Source organism: Rhipicephalus microplus, chromosome 5 (genome assembly GCF_043290135.1).
Source record: "Rhipicephalus microplus isolate Deutch F79 chromosome 5, USDA_Rmic, whole genome shotgun sequence".
Lineage (NCBI taxonomy): Eukaryota > Metazoa > Arthropoda > Arachnida > Ixodida > Ixodidae > Rhipicephalus > Rhipicephalus microplus.
This window is the reverse complement of record NC_134704.1, coordinates 214,827,322-214,841,313: the sequence shown is the minus strand read 5'-3', so window position 1 is coordinate 214,841,313 and position 13,992 is coordinate 214,827,322. Positions and strand designations below refer to the sequence as shown.

General features: G+C 46.4%; 1 protein-coding gene and 1 long non-coding RNA gene across 9 annotated transcripts in view; one reads left to right on the top strand and one right to left on the bottom strand.

The window, feature by feature from the left end:
- The window catches only part of LOC119173525 (uncharacterized), a 63,259-nt gene extending 55,214 nt beyond the window's left edge, over positions 1-8,045 (bottom strand). Inside the window, exon 1 of the long non-coding RNA XR_005110125.2 lies at positions 7,736-8,045. This is a non-coding gene — a long non-coding RNA (uncharacterized LOC119173525). The remainder of the gene's footprint in view (positions 1-7,735) is intronic.
- LOC119173523 (solute carrier family 41 member 3) overlaps positions 1-13,992 on the top strand; it is an 880,209-nt gene that overhangs the window by 678,145 nt on the left and 188,072 nt on the right. The gene's annotated exons all lie outside the window — the stretch shown is intronic.

The following is a 13,992-nucleotide window of genomic DNA, read 5'->3' as shown; positions in this document are numbered from 1 at the left end:
GCTCATTTACACTCTTTAGCGTGAGAATTGGTTTAGTGTGCAGGCCGCATGAACCAGCGTAGGTGTCCACCAGAAGAGCAGTCTTTTGCAGGCGTTCTTCGATTTGCACCAAGGAGAAGGTGTTGGTCCAGATTGTGATATTGTCCGCATATAGTGCGTGTTGTGTTCCCTGGACCTCACTTAGAAGAGAGGGGAGGTTCATCATCACAAGGTTAAAAAGCAGAGGAGACAGGACTGATCCTTGAGGTGTACCCCGCGTGCCTAATTAGTACGAGCCGTGTTCGGTAGAATTGAGGCGAATGAAGGCGGTGCGATGTGATAGCAAGGCGCGAGTGTAGTTGAAAGTCTTCTGGCTGCAGTTTGTGGTAGACAGGTTACTGAGTATAGTGCTTTGTTTGACGTTGTCGAACGACCCGCGGAGATCAAGAGCGAGCACGGCTTTATCGTTATGTCGCATAGTAGTCGACTCTATGATATCTTGTTGAAGCTGGAGCAGGCCTTCCTGCGCCGACAGATGCGGACGAAAGCCAAACATCGTGTCGGCAAAGGTCCTCGTGGCCTCCAGGTAGGCGAAAAGGCATTCGCGAACGTTGGTTTCCATAAGTTTGCCTGCGCAAGACTTAAGTGAGATGGGTCTCAGTGTCTCGATACTAATGGACTTTGCCGATTTGGGTGTGAATGTCACGACCGATGTGGTCCATTCCGTTGGAAGCGGAGAGCCGTCCCATATCGAATTTATAAGGTGGAGTAACTAGAGGTGCGCTTCGTCGGAAAGATTTGCCAGGAGCGATACTGTGATTCCGTTGCGTCCAGGGGCCGTGCCCCATCGCATTTCCGTGGGTGCAAATCGCAAATCGGAAAGCGTGTATGGGGCGTCGAGGTCGGTGTTAGGGGCGCCGGAATACGTATATGCTGGGCCTGCAGGATCACTTGTGCTGCAAATGTAGCGGTCACAAAGTTCTCGCGCGAGTTGATCTGTAGTGCCATGAAAGGCATGCAGAGCACGGCTGAGCTGGCGTTGCGTTTCTCCGCTGGTGGTGGAGGGATCGAGAAGGCCTCGAAAGAGTCGCCACGCGCTCTTAGAGCTCATCTGGTTTGCAGCCTTCGAACAGGTGTCTGCCCAGTTACGGAAAGTTGTGCAGAGTATGCGGCGGCCTCTGCAGTGAGCGCCTCAATGCGAGCGCGAAGTTTCCGATTGAGTTTGTTGCGTTTTCAGCGCCTTACGGGCCCACGGCGAGCATGCCAAAAATGTGGGAAATGTGGATCGATTGCAAGAGTCAAATTAGAGGTTGCAAGGATGCGAGTGTTCACTTGTTTCATATGGAGTGCATACGATGCCCACGCTGCATAATCGGTCGAGGAGAGGACGGCGGGGAATAGTTGCATTTTGAACTGAGTCCAATCGGTGAGATGGGCTTGGCTCCAGTGTTGGCGCATTTTCTGTTGCGGAATGGACGAAATGCAGAGTAAAAAGTGATCCCTGCGTAGGGTTTAGGCCTACGCCTAAATTTTCCCATGTAGCATCGCGGATGTGACGGGTGAGCGAGAGGTCAGGGCATGTGTCTCGCAAGACCGAGTTGCCGGAACGTGTCGGTTGTGCCGGATCGGTAAGAAGCGTGAGGCTCGGTGAGAAAACGAGCTCCTTGAGCTCTCTGCCCCGGGCTTTCTCGTAGTGTTAACCCCGGTGAGGGCTGGGGGCATTAAAGTTCCCGACAATCACCAGTGGTTGTCGGGCCACTATACGCAGCACCCGATGGAAGAGATGCGCACTCCGAGCCCTCGCAAGGTTAGGGAGACAGTACACGTTTAAGATATGTATCGATGGTTGGCCCTTCGGCTGAGACAGCATTGATATCAAGCAGCAGTTGTAAGGAAGATTCAGATCGAGGTCAATCTATATCGCCGTGTAAGCTTTATGCACGAGGAAGCGTGTGGTGGTGCCACCTACATAGGAGCAGTATCCAGAATGGGATGGAGCAGGGCCAGATCCTTGGAGCGCCAAGACGGCCGGCTGAGAGCCAAGTGATCTGAGGAAAAGGTGAAGATGTGAACGATTTCGCCTCTTCCCGAAGCCTCTAGGGTACCACTGCATGATCTCGAATTTAAACGCAATATTTGAACGGGACGTACTGTTGGTAGCCATCGTGACTGTGTTAGGTTTTAGATTTGGTCCTCCATGTCGCGCTCGGAATTCTCAGAGGCAGGGAGGGGCATGGAGGCCGAATTGTCCGCCGGCAGGTTGGTGGTAGCCACCTTACGACGACGTCGTGGAGCTGCATGCTCACGGCTCACCGAGCAGGAGCGGGAACGCGATGCCTTGAGTTGAAACTGAGTGATCGTCCAGGCTTGAATAGCCTGAAAAACCTCTACTACTATGCGTTGGACAGAGAAGCTAGTGAAGAGGAGATTAATCGAAGCTTCGATGCGCGTAAGGCGTTCCTCTATGCCCGGGGTGCGCTCCTCGATTGGGAGAGTTAGGTTAGCGGGCAAGAGAACTTTAGGTGCGCCAGGAGTCTCAAGAGCTTCTGGAGTAGATGCGGCACCGCTTCCGAGTGCTGGAGTACACATGGCTGCTTGAACCGGCGGTTTAATGGAGGCCGGCGGGACGCAACGAAATGAACGCGCATTGCCTCACGTTGAAATATAATGGCACTTTATTGTGGCATGTACTCATGTTCCCACATGACATCCATTTCATGACTATCATGTTTTGCACCAGCCACATACCATGGTAATCTATTGACGTCACGTAATACCAGATTTGGCAAGTTGAGAAGCTAGCGAAACGGTCTCGAGCGCATCATGAGTGTTGCATGTAGTCATGATGTTACATGACGTGCATGCCGTGATTATCATGTTTGATGTGTAATTTATTAGTGTCGTCTATTCACGTCGCGTAATACCGTGTTTGTACATATGAAGCTACCGAAACAGCCACGAGCGCATTACGAGCGTGGCATGTAGTCATGTTGTTACATGACAAGCATGTCATAATTTTTATGTTAGGGCCTGTCGCATATGTTCACCATGCAATCATGTCATACCATACAAGTTTTGCAAAATGCCATGTGAACGAAACCACCGAGAGAGCTGTAGGACCATGAAATGTAAATCATGATATTTATGACATACATATCATGAGTTTTATGTCATGACTAGTCAAATATGTCCTTCATACAGTTACGTTTTGCCATACTAGGTTTGGTATCAATACCATTATCAAAACGGCCAGGACACCTAAAAGTCATAGGCGGCGAGATAGATAGATAGATAGATAGATAGATAGATAGATAGATAGATAGATAGATAGATAGATAGATAGATAGATAGATAGATAGATAGATAGATAGATAGACAGACAGACAGACAGACAGACAGACAGACAGATAGACAGACAGACAGACAGACAGACAGACAGACAGACAGACAGACAGACAGACAGACAGACAGACAGACAGACAGATAGATAGATAGATAGATAGATAGATAGATAGATAGATAGATAGATAGATAGATAGATAGATAGATAGATAGATAGATAGATAGACAGACAGACGGATAGCTAGATAGATAGATAGATAGATAGATAGATAGATAGATAGATAGATAGATAGATAGATAGATAGATAGATAGATAGATAGATAGATAGATGGATAGATAGATGGATAGATAGATAGATAGATAGATAGATAGATAGATAGATAGATAGATAGATAGATAGATAGATAGATAGATAGATAGATAGATAGATAGATAGATAGATAGATAGATAGATAGATAGATAGATAGATAGATAGATAGATAGATAGATAGATAGATAGATAGATAGATAGATACGCTCAAAGTCGTCAAAGTTCGCTAAGAAAGGCTTCGCATTTAAAAGCGCGTCGTATGTTTTATATGCTAGGAAGCTGCCGCGTAGCGTTCACTGCATCAAGCGCTTGACGGTCTCAGCGGCACCATCACAGTCACGAGTTGAGCTCGCGTCTTCTCAAAATCAACGAGTTTGTATCTGAGTTCACTCATCCATCAGTTTGATTAACAGAAATCCGTGGCGAGTATCGAGTCCGCCCACCTCTTTTGCTTTTGCCGAGGAGGAGTGCTCACGCCGCAACGCCAGCGAGCGCATGGTTCATCTACTAGCTTTACTGCACAAGCTATGCACACACGCACAGAGAAGTAAAGGAAGTCATGTCGGGAGGTTTAGAATAGCGCACCGCGAGCCCTTGCGCTGTGGTAGTTGTCAATGCACGTGCATTGTAACGCGAGCCGCCGTTCGCGTTCGTGGCCCATCTGCAGAAAATCCGAAATAGCGCGCGGTGACCATGGCCCGCGAGGCCCGCGAATTGCTGTGTGTAGTAGCTTCCGTGCATTCGGGTTCGCGGTCGTGGGGAAAGTTTCCCCTGGAAAAGCAAACGCTATTCTGAAACTCATAAGGCGCCCGCAACTAAAGCAACGCCCGGAGCACCTGCCAACGTTATTTTGAACCTCCCTAGGATGTCATACTCAATTTAGCCGCGCTTATGGCATATCCAATCACAGCCGCGTTGCCGACAAGATGCGAGCACCACTGGTGACCACTTCTCCTTACATTTATCCGTAATACTTGATGGAACCGAAAGGATCAGCACGAAAGTGTTGCGTGTGCAGCCTTGCTGCCTTCCAGAGTGAAACTTTCTATGCTGCAGGTGGAGCGAAAGAACCTGCGCGAAAGAGGACATACGCCCACGAACACGCCTGTGGGAGGCGCGTGTTGAGTTGGCAAAAATACAGCACGATAATGACGCTAACCTCGCTGCACTGCTAAAATGTTGAGTGAGTAGTGGCGCTGACGTGCTCGCACGCGGTGTTTCTTTGATAGCCACCGCAAATGCCCCACATGTGTTTCTAACGCCACGCGCATTCGTGTCGCCATTTTAGGGGCGAAGCTCCTTAAAGTGGCACCCGTTCGTCCCTCGTAGTCGTAGTGTATAACAAGTGTTACATTTTGACCTGCAAGGTGGTGCCAGAGGGAGATTTCTCCTGGTCTTTGTTGAACAATAAAATGTTCGCGGCGTGCGCGTGAACTAAAAGCCGGATGCTCCTGTCTCTCATTCCCCATTAGCAGCCATTAGCATGTACATTGAGCACTGATGTGACAAGAAAGGGTTGCTACGTTATACTCGCTGGGTGTAACCTCCTTGGTTTTAGAAAGGTTTAGCGAGCGTTGGGCCGCAGGGCCATGAATACAGTGAACTATTATATACCATGAACTCGAGGTGGTTGAAGGTGGGAAGTAGACCCGAAGCGCAACCCGTTAGAAAGTGTGCGTTTGCTACCTTTCGTTTAGTCCTTAGAATGTCCGCTGGATGGCAGTGCTTCTGTATGGAGAATATATGATGAAAAAATGCGAGATGGTGATACTTGGATGCATATTGAATAGATGGACGAACGGTCACATAGACAGATGCATGGACGCAGGGGCGGATGCATGGACGAACGCAGGGACGGACGCACGAACAGACTCACGCACGGACGCGCGGATGGACGCATGGACGGTCACACAGACGGACGCACGGACGGACGGAAGCAAGAACGATTGCACGGACTAACCAATCGCCCCACTCCCCATCATGCACTCCTTGGATATGCTGCCAATTTTTTATCAACACGACTATCACGTGCTCCGCAGTGTCATCGTACCACAGCTACCGCAAGCGAGCTCGGAGCAAACGCGGCTGCCTGAGAAGCTCGGGCCATGCTGCATTGCGCCCCAGGACAGAAAAATCGGTGCACGCGTTGTGGGACACGAAGCAGAACCGTGGTGATCCTTTCCGTTCCCCGATTGACTAATCAGGGCGAGTTTCAACAGCTATGTCGTGCAATATATTCAATGAAGAAAGGAGGGGGGGGGGGGGGGGGGACACGCAGGCAGGTGAGCATTAACATCATTTTATGCACCAGTATTCGCCTGTGAACAGATGTGATTCCGCAACCGAAGGGAATTAACGGGTGAAGAGGGATTGTCGATATTGTTGAGAAATCGGACGGAAAAGTTTAAGGGCAAACAAATATCATCGTCGACACCACACTAACCATCGCGCGACCGCACATTGCAATACGTGGATGCCATAGCAAAAACTTATTATTAAAACAAATAGGATGCTAGGTAAAGTAAAAAAATACATTTTATCTCCGAAAGGTGGCAGCACTTACTTGCTCTGCATGGATGAATACGGAGTCTTTCAAAAAGAAAGACAGTGCTGTAAACAAATAGCAACGACCACTTCCTATTAGCCTATTGGTCCTCTAAGGATTTAACCTTTTCTGAGCGTCTCAGTCTGTTTCCATGGTGCACACCACAATAGCAGCTGCAAGTGCAGACGAGGAGCTTCACAAAAAAAAAGCTGATTACAAGCAAAGAATATTTTCGTACAAGGCAGTGGTCGGATCAGAACGGGTTGTCAGGTCGGAGATGACGCCACCACTACGTAATATTACACCTTTAATTGTCTACCTGAAAGCATCACACAAAGAAACTCGAGGAAATATGAGACAGAACTTAGGACACGAAAAAAACACAAGGCGTTTGCACCAGCGATTTTCACAACAGGGTTGCGTGGAACCCATTATTGATACAAACATACAAGCAAACAAACGCCTTTTGTTTGATACAAACAAACAACAAGCAAACAAACACTATCTCCCGTAACAACTGCTCCTTCCTATTTTCGGTATGCATCACCGCATGACAGTTTTTTTATTGCAGCGGAGTTGACTTGTGTGGCCCTTTCTCCACAAAATGGCTAAAAACAATCTGTTGTGGTTTTCTACGGCATATACATGCAGAAATATTTTTATGCTCGCACATTTCAAGGCCACACGTAGCTAGAAACAGGTGGAATTTCGCAGCAGACCACACAACACATTGGCAAGCTGTTAAGATTGAAATGGCAACCTGAAATAATTCATACCAGAGAGAAAGAAAAGGCACCTATTTGACACAGCATGTTGTGTCAATTTATGACCTTTCTATCACTGCAAGGGGTCCTCATCACTTCCACTGGTTCACCAGGGCTCCAGGAAATATTCTGTGACAACGTGTACTGCCAGCGAAGCATACACGAGTAACATGTGAAAACATAGATCGAGGCATTTAGCCACATGTAACAACGCACAGTATAATAGACGTGCGCACGAGGGGCTCAAAGTCAGCCCCATATATAGCCGTATAATATGGAAGGGAGGCACTGCGACAAACCTCCCTCCTCCCCTGACAGAGAAGCCTGCGCACACCTATAGATATAGCAACACGTGCTTTTCTCTCAAGAAACACGTGTTTACATCACTCAACGCATAGCGCCAGCTTGAACTAATAAAGCCTGACTATTCTCAGCACAACACAAATACACAACGATAAGCCCACGCGACACGTTCAGCTAAAACGTTAACAATCACCAACATGAAAATTTAAGCACTCAACGGGTGACAATGTATGGTTTTGATTTGTTGTTGCCCAAAAGATAGACCTCCTAGTGCCACTCTAGTGAGAGCAGAAAACGGTTTGGCAACAGGAACCTTGTTTCACGCCATTGTACCACGGGCGTTATGCTTTTAATAAAGATTATACGCTTTGCTGATCCGTTGCTAACTGATCGGGAGTGCTGCACCTTGAGCCTTACTTAAATCGCATATACTTTCGCGTGCCTGTTATGCGGCATACCAATAGCAAAAGCCAAAATGAAGCACACGTACCTGCGGTAAAATTCCCAACGAGTCCTGTCCTGAAGACCATCAAACGTCGTTGCAGCCTCTTGCCTGAAAAATATGTCGACGAAAACCAGCACTCGAACGGATCGGACCGTGCGCCGAGGGGAGTCCGCACAACACGACCGAGACGAAAGGCGGGAAACGTTGATTACGTGACTTGAAGTCCGCCACGACGCCAGTGCCAAACGGCGCCTTGGGGGCGCCGTCTAATCCAGCGCCGGCGCCCGGCTGTTGAAGCGCTTGAAGTGGCTGTGCGCTGCCGCAAACACACGTTTCGCGCAAGAGGGGGCTAGGGTTTGAGGCAGAGCGTGTACTACCGCGCGCTGACGGCGTTATCTCTGCGACAACCTTTGTACCTTGACAGCGCCATGCCGTAAGCTTGGTAGGCGTCATTATTACGTCGCGCTGTGCTGCAACCGCTCCCTTTGTCAGCAACTGGTTTAAGTATTCAGTTTTTTTCCAAGGTCTCAAATGAATGGAATCAACTGTCCAAGGATGCGGTGTTGCAGCCATCTCTGAATTTATTCATCTCCCATCTTGTGCAACAAGCTTATTTTACTTTTCGTCGTGTTGATAATTGTATTTGAGGTGTTGCTTCAATTTTATATATATCTGCATAGATTTTGTACCACACGTAGTTTCATTTTCATTGTCTTGTTCACCCTACTAGTTGTATCAAATATTTGTGTTCCATCCTGCGAAAATTCCTTATTGGTGTTGCAGTATTTTTAAATAAATAAATAAGCAAATAATAATAACTTGCGCTTACTCAACAGTTCCAGGAACAAGTGGGACGAAAAAAGAGTGCACATCTCACAATTTTCGAAACAGTGTTAAAATGCAATTACGTGTTTTGAAATACTAAAGACAGGCAAACGTCAGTGCGGTACGTGCTTCCAATTTTGCTATACTTGCGGTAGGCAAGACCGTGAGGCGCGAATGCCCGCGACAGAACTGCAGTTAACAGAATGCTAGGCGATTCCGTTGTTTATCACATTGAACTTATTTTATTGCCACAGGTCTTTAATATTGTTTTCGCAAAGCAATGCGTGCATCTGTCACCAACACGCTGCAGATCATTTCTCATTCTTCGTATACGCATCTATCTGTTTACCTTTTACTGTTTATTTATTTTATTGATTTCATTATTTTTGCTGTACAAGATCGGTAAGTCGAGTGCCTTTTTTCAAAGCGTTTAGTGATGATATATTCGCACAACATCGAATCTGGCCGCGGTGGCCACACTGAATTTTGTCTCGATACAGGCGCTTGTGTAGTGCGCAATGTCAGTGTGCGTGGCACAACACCAGATGGACTAAATTAATGAAGCCGTTCAATACGGCGGGACTCATAATCATACTGTGGTCCCATGGACAGCCTTCCTGATTCTGACGAAACTTATACGCGCAGGTTTTTGGCTCAGAACAATGATTTCAAAGTTAGTTTAAAAAAAATATTGTTGATCGAAATAATATGTATACAAATTCTGGCCACATAAAGAAACAGCAATAAGTACTTTACTTCTAAGTTCTCAAATCCTGAACTTGGAGAGTGCCTGACGAAATAGGATACAGTTCTTAATGACGATAATTATTCCCATGAAAGAAAAAGTGAAAATCTGTCTTCATTTTATTTCCCTTTGCTATCGAATGAGATAACCAGTAAAGTACAGTAAACTTTTAAAATTGCTATACTCATAAAATATAAGCCCGTAGAACAAGCTATTAACCGTTAATGAATCAGTAACATGTGCGAGAGTAAGGTGTTCATTCAACTTTGAAGTTCGGCTTAGCGGCAGCACAGAATAGGGTTGGTTGTAGGTGTTCTCATGGCATAGCATTTTTACGCTGCAATGAAACTACTTTCGCAAAGAGTTGTAATATTTGCTTATTCTATCTCTTGGAATACTGTGATGTACTTTTGAGTATTCCTTGTGTACGAATATTTCCACATGTCTACTTCACTGCATGTAACACACGCAGGCAGTCTGGCAATAACTCAGGACGGCAGCTAAATATTGTTTACCTTCGCTGCTCTCAAGCATGACATTTTACTAATGGTTAAACTTGTTGCATTGTGTCACGCATCGTATGCGCATCGTCCGCGTTTTATCCGCGGTCTAAACTGTGCGATCGGGGAGGATATCAATTTGGACTTTGTATAGAACATAACGGCGACGGTGACGCTGGTGGCAAGAGCACTTCAAGAGTAGTCATATAATTGTTATTGCAATAAAAGTAGTCTGTAATGGTCTTTGGTTGGAAAATACCTTAAGAGTGCAACCAACCTAAACACATTTAAAAAATTACCTACTACAACTATTATGTCTGTGTTTGAGTATACAGCATATGTCCATTGTCCTTTACAGCTATTTACGACGTGTTTTCATAAAATGACAAGAGTCTGTGAGTATTACATCGGTATTTGCCGTGCGTTTGAAGGACAGTATTTCCAATGTATATGGCAGGACCGGCGCCTGGCGTGGCAACGCCGGCGCGCACGTGCACCAGGTAACGCCGAAGTATATTGGCGTCTTGACTGTGACATGTAGTCATGTTCGCACATCACACGCATCTCATGATCATCAAGTTTGCACCAGTCACATACCTTCGTCCTCCATTGACGCCACGTAATACCAAATTTGGCATATGTGAAGCTAGCGAAACGGCCACGAGCGCATCATGAGTGTGGCATGCACTCATATTGTTACATGACACACATGTCGTGACTATTACGTTTGGATGTCCTTTACCTATGTCGTCCATTGGTGTTACGTAATACCGAATTTGGTATATATAAAACTAGCGAAACTGCCACGAGCGCATAATGAGCGTAGCATGTAATCATGTTTTTACATGACACGCATCTCATGTTTATCATGTTTGCACCAGTCTCATACCTTTGTCATTTATTCATATCCCTTAATACCGAATTTCGTATAAGTGAAGCTAACGAAATGGCCACCAGCGCATTATGAGCGTCGCATCTATTCGTGTTGTTACATGACACGCATGTCATGGCTTTCATGTTCGGGTCTGTCGCTTGTGTTCACCATGCAACCGTGTCATACCGTACCAATTTTGCAACGTGTGTGAACGAAACCACTGCAAGAGCAGCAACACCATAAAATGGCTTGTCAATTATTCATATCCCTTAATACCGAATTTCGTATAAGTGAAGCTAACGAAATGGCCACCAGCGCATTATGAGCGTCGCATCTAGTCGTGTTGTTACATGACACGCATGTCATGGCTTTCATGTTCGGGTCTGTCGCTTGTGTTCACCATGCAACCGTGTCATACCGTACCAATTTTGCAACGTATGTGAACGAAACCACTGCAAGAGCAGCAACACCATAAAATGGCAAAATGATGACATTCATACCCCACATGTCATGATTTTCATGTTATGATTAGTCAAATATGTACGTCATAGAGTGATGTTATGCCATACCAAGTTTGGTATTGATACCATTATCTAAACTGCCAAGAGAGTGGAAAGTCGTAGGCGGCTACAATGATAGATAGATAGATATGCTCAAAGTCGCCAAAGTTCGCTAAGAAATGCTTTTTATTTGAAAGAAAACATTCATAAAAAAACTCCAGCGCGCGGAATCGAATGTTGGACCTCTGAAATGTGATTTTGTGGTGTTAACCACTGAGTCACAGAGGAGCAGTTCCTTCAATGTTCAAACGGTAACGTATTTTTGTCTACCACTTGCCGCTGGTGAACGGCACCTCGGGGAGGGTACTATGTGTTTGCAGGATTACCAGCAAGATGGCGCATTGATAGCGCGTCGCCACTTCGCCACGACGTGGCGGCAGGCACTCTCATATCCCACGTGTAATTTGCCTCATGGAAAAGTTGGGGTGGACGCTCAATCGTGCGCCCCTTATCTCACGGTGAGGAGGACGTCTTGACTGGCCTTTGGCTTTCGCCAGAACGATTCTTCTGTAGTTACTGGGCGCACAAAGGTCACTGCAATTGTGGTGCAGTCTCAGTTTGCGAAAAGAGCGTGCTTTCCAGACACAGTGACGTAACAACTGAGACAAATATTCGCGTTTATCGGTATCTGTGAGTACGTTTTTTGCATTATTTATGCGTGAAAACCGCGGGGCACCTTTCGATGTGCTTGCCATTTTGTGCGTGACCTTCCACTTTGTTGCTTGTGTTCACTGCTTCATCTTTTCGGCAAACTGTGACTTTTTTTTTGCCTTACTCATTGCCGATTCCACATCTTCATAATATTTTCAACTTGTACGTCATCATGGCTTGATATAGGCGCGTAGGCATGTACCACCTTCATCTTGTATCTTTTGTTAGGTTTAACAGAGGTGACACAGCTGCGCATATTGCACATTTTTGTATATTTCGTTTTTCTTGCGCCAAGCTGCACCAAAAGCGTAAAAATTGTAAATATTGCGTCGAACTTTTTTAGAGGAGCTTCAAAAGCTAGAATTTTGATGCAACGTCAGCATAAGTGGGGGAAAAGGCGGAGTTCACCAATAACACATAGCCAAGCCTCCTTTTTTTTTTTACTTTGCACTTTTCTGGTTACAAATGCTCTCATGGTGCCGCCATAATCTCCTTTAAATTGTTGTAAATATGCGTGACCCCACAAAAATGTGCTACCATGCATCGAGCGTGCTGCTAGTATAGTAGATAGACTCTGTGTTCTGGTGCCTTTGGCGCCTAGTTATATCCAGCGAGTCGGATGGCATGCGTAGCGGAGTTGACTCAAGTTCTTTATTGTGCGTGTTCCCCCGATCGCGGCGGTTTTAATGTCGACGCTACTGCGTGCGGTCACCTAGCGTGCTCATTTGGCGTGAGCGAGTAGCTGTAAACGTGGAGCCATTTTCATGCATGCGACACATCTCCTGGATGCTTTTACACATGCACATGGTTTCTCAAAATGGTTTCCATGAGCGACAGAATGGCTGAAACTCATTCCCGGTTTACGCCTATTGGCTACTAAGTTATTTATACAAGCGAGTTCTAGTAGCATTTTACATTTAAGAAGCCACCGCAAGTGAAATCCACACATCGGTTTCTGCAGGTAGAAAGAAACACTTGGTTGGTTGCGAGCCCCGCCGCCGTGGTCTAGTGGCTAAGGTCCTCGGCTGCTGACCCGCAAATCGCGGGGTCAAATCCCAGCTGCAGCGGCTGCATTTTCGACGGAGGCGGAAGTCCTGTATGCCAATGTACTCCCATTTTGGTGCACGTTAAACAACCCCTGGTTGTCAAAATTTGCGGAGCCCTCCACTACAGCGTCTTTCATAATAATATGGTGGTTTTATGACGTTAAACACCACATATCAATCAATCAAATAGTTACTTGCGAAGCCATGGTGACAAAACGCGCGTTCAAATAATTTTAAACGATATAATTGGGCACTTTGGCTCTTGATTTCTGACTCATGACTTGTTGGCGATCACGTGGCACAGATGAACAGTGATTTGCCACTGCTCCATTTTGTAATCAAAACTCGCAACAACCACTTTGAAGGATTCTACACCACAAAGTGGTCGAAGTTTAGTGGAGGTTAGCAAGTTGTACTCGAGTTTACAACGAACACGTAGCCGTGAGAATTTTTCTAAACGGTGCAGTATAGTGGCGGAGTTACACGCGTTTGATGACCGAAACGCGGCGATCGCTTCTTTCTGTTTTTCCTGCGCTACTCTCTTCCGAAACCACTTGGCCCCTCCTCGCTGAGTCAGCTGAGTGTCCCTCTTCATCTCACGTAGCATACATCACCGCTGACGTGCTGTTGGAGACAGCGCCTACTTCCGGTTGCCGCGTTCAGCCACTCTTACGCCCTGGCGTGACCGCGCCTCACCGCCTGAACCCATCTGCGTTGCCCGCAGCGGCGGCGCTGCAGTCGAACAGTACTGAAGAGCCGCGCGCCGCGTGCAGCAACTGCTATGCGCTTCGGCTCCTCCGCTGCGCTTTCTTGATGCAGATTTCTTCGTACCTGCCCATAATTCATGTCTAGCACATGATGTCTTGAAGTATGACACGCCAATGTACTGAATTTGAGCTCCATAAAAGCCCTTGTGAGAAATTGAAAATAATTCAGAAAGGGTGTGTCTCATACTGATTTCTTCTCTCTTGACTCTTCGTTGGTTATGCGCCTACAAAATTCAGAATAACTGAGCCAATTTACTGGAAGGTAGCTGTGCTCTGAAAGCTGCGAGATTAAAAAACAAGTACTGTGTCACATGCACGCACAACCACAAATTCA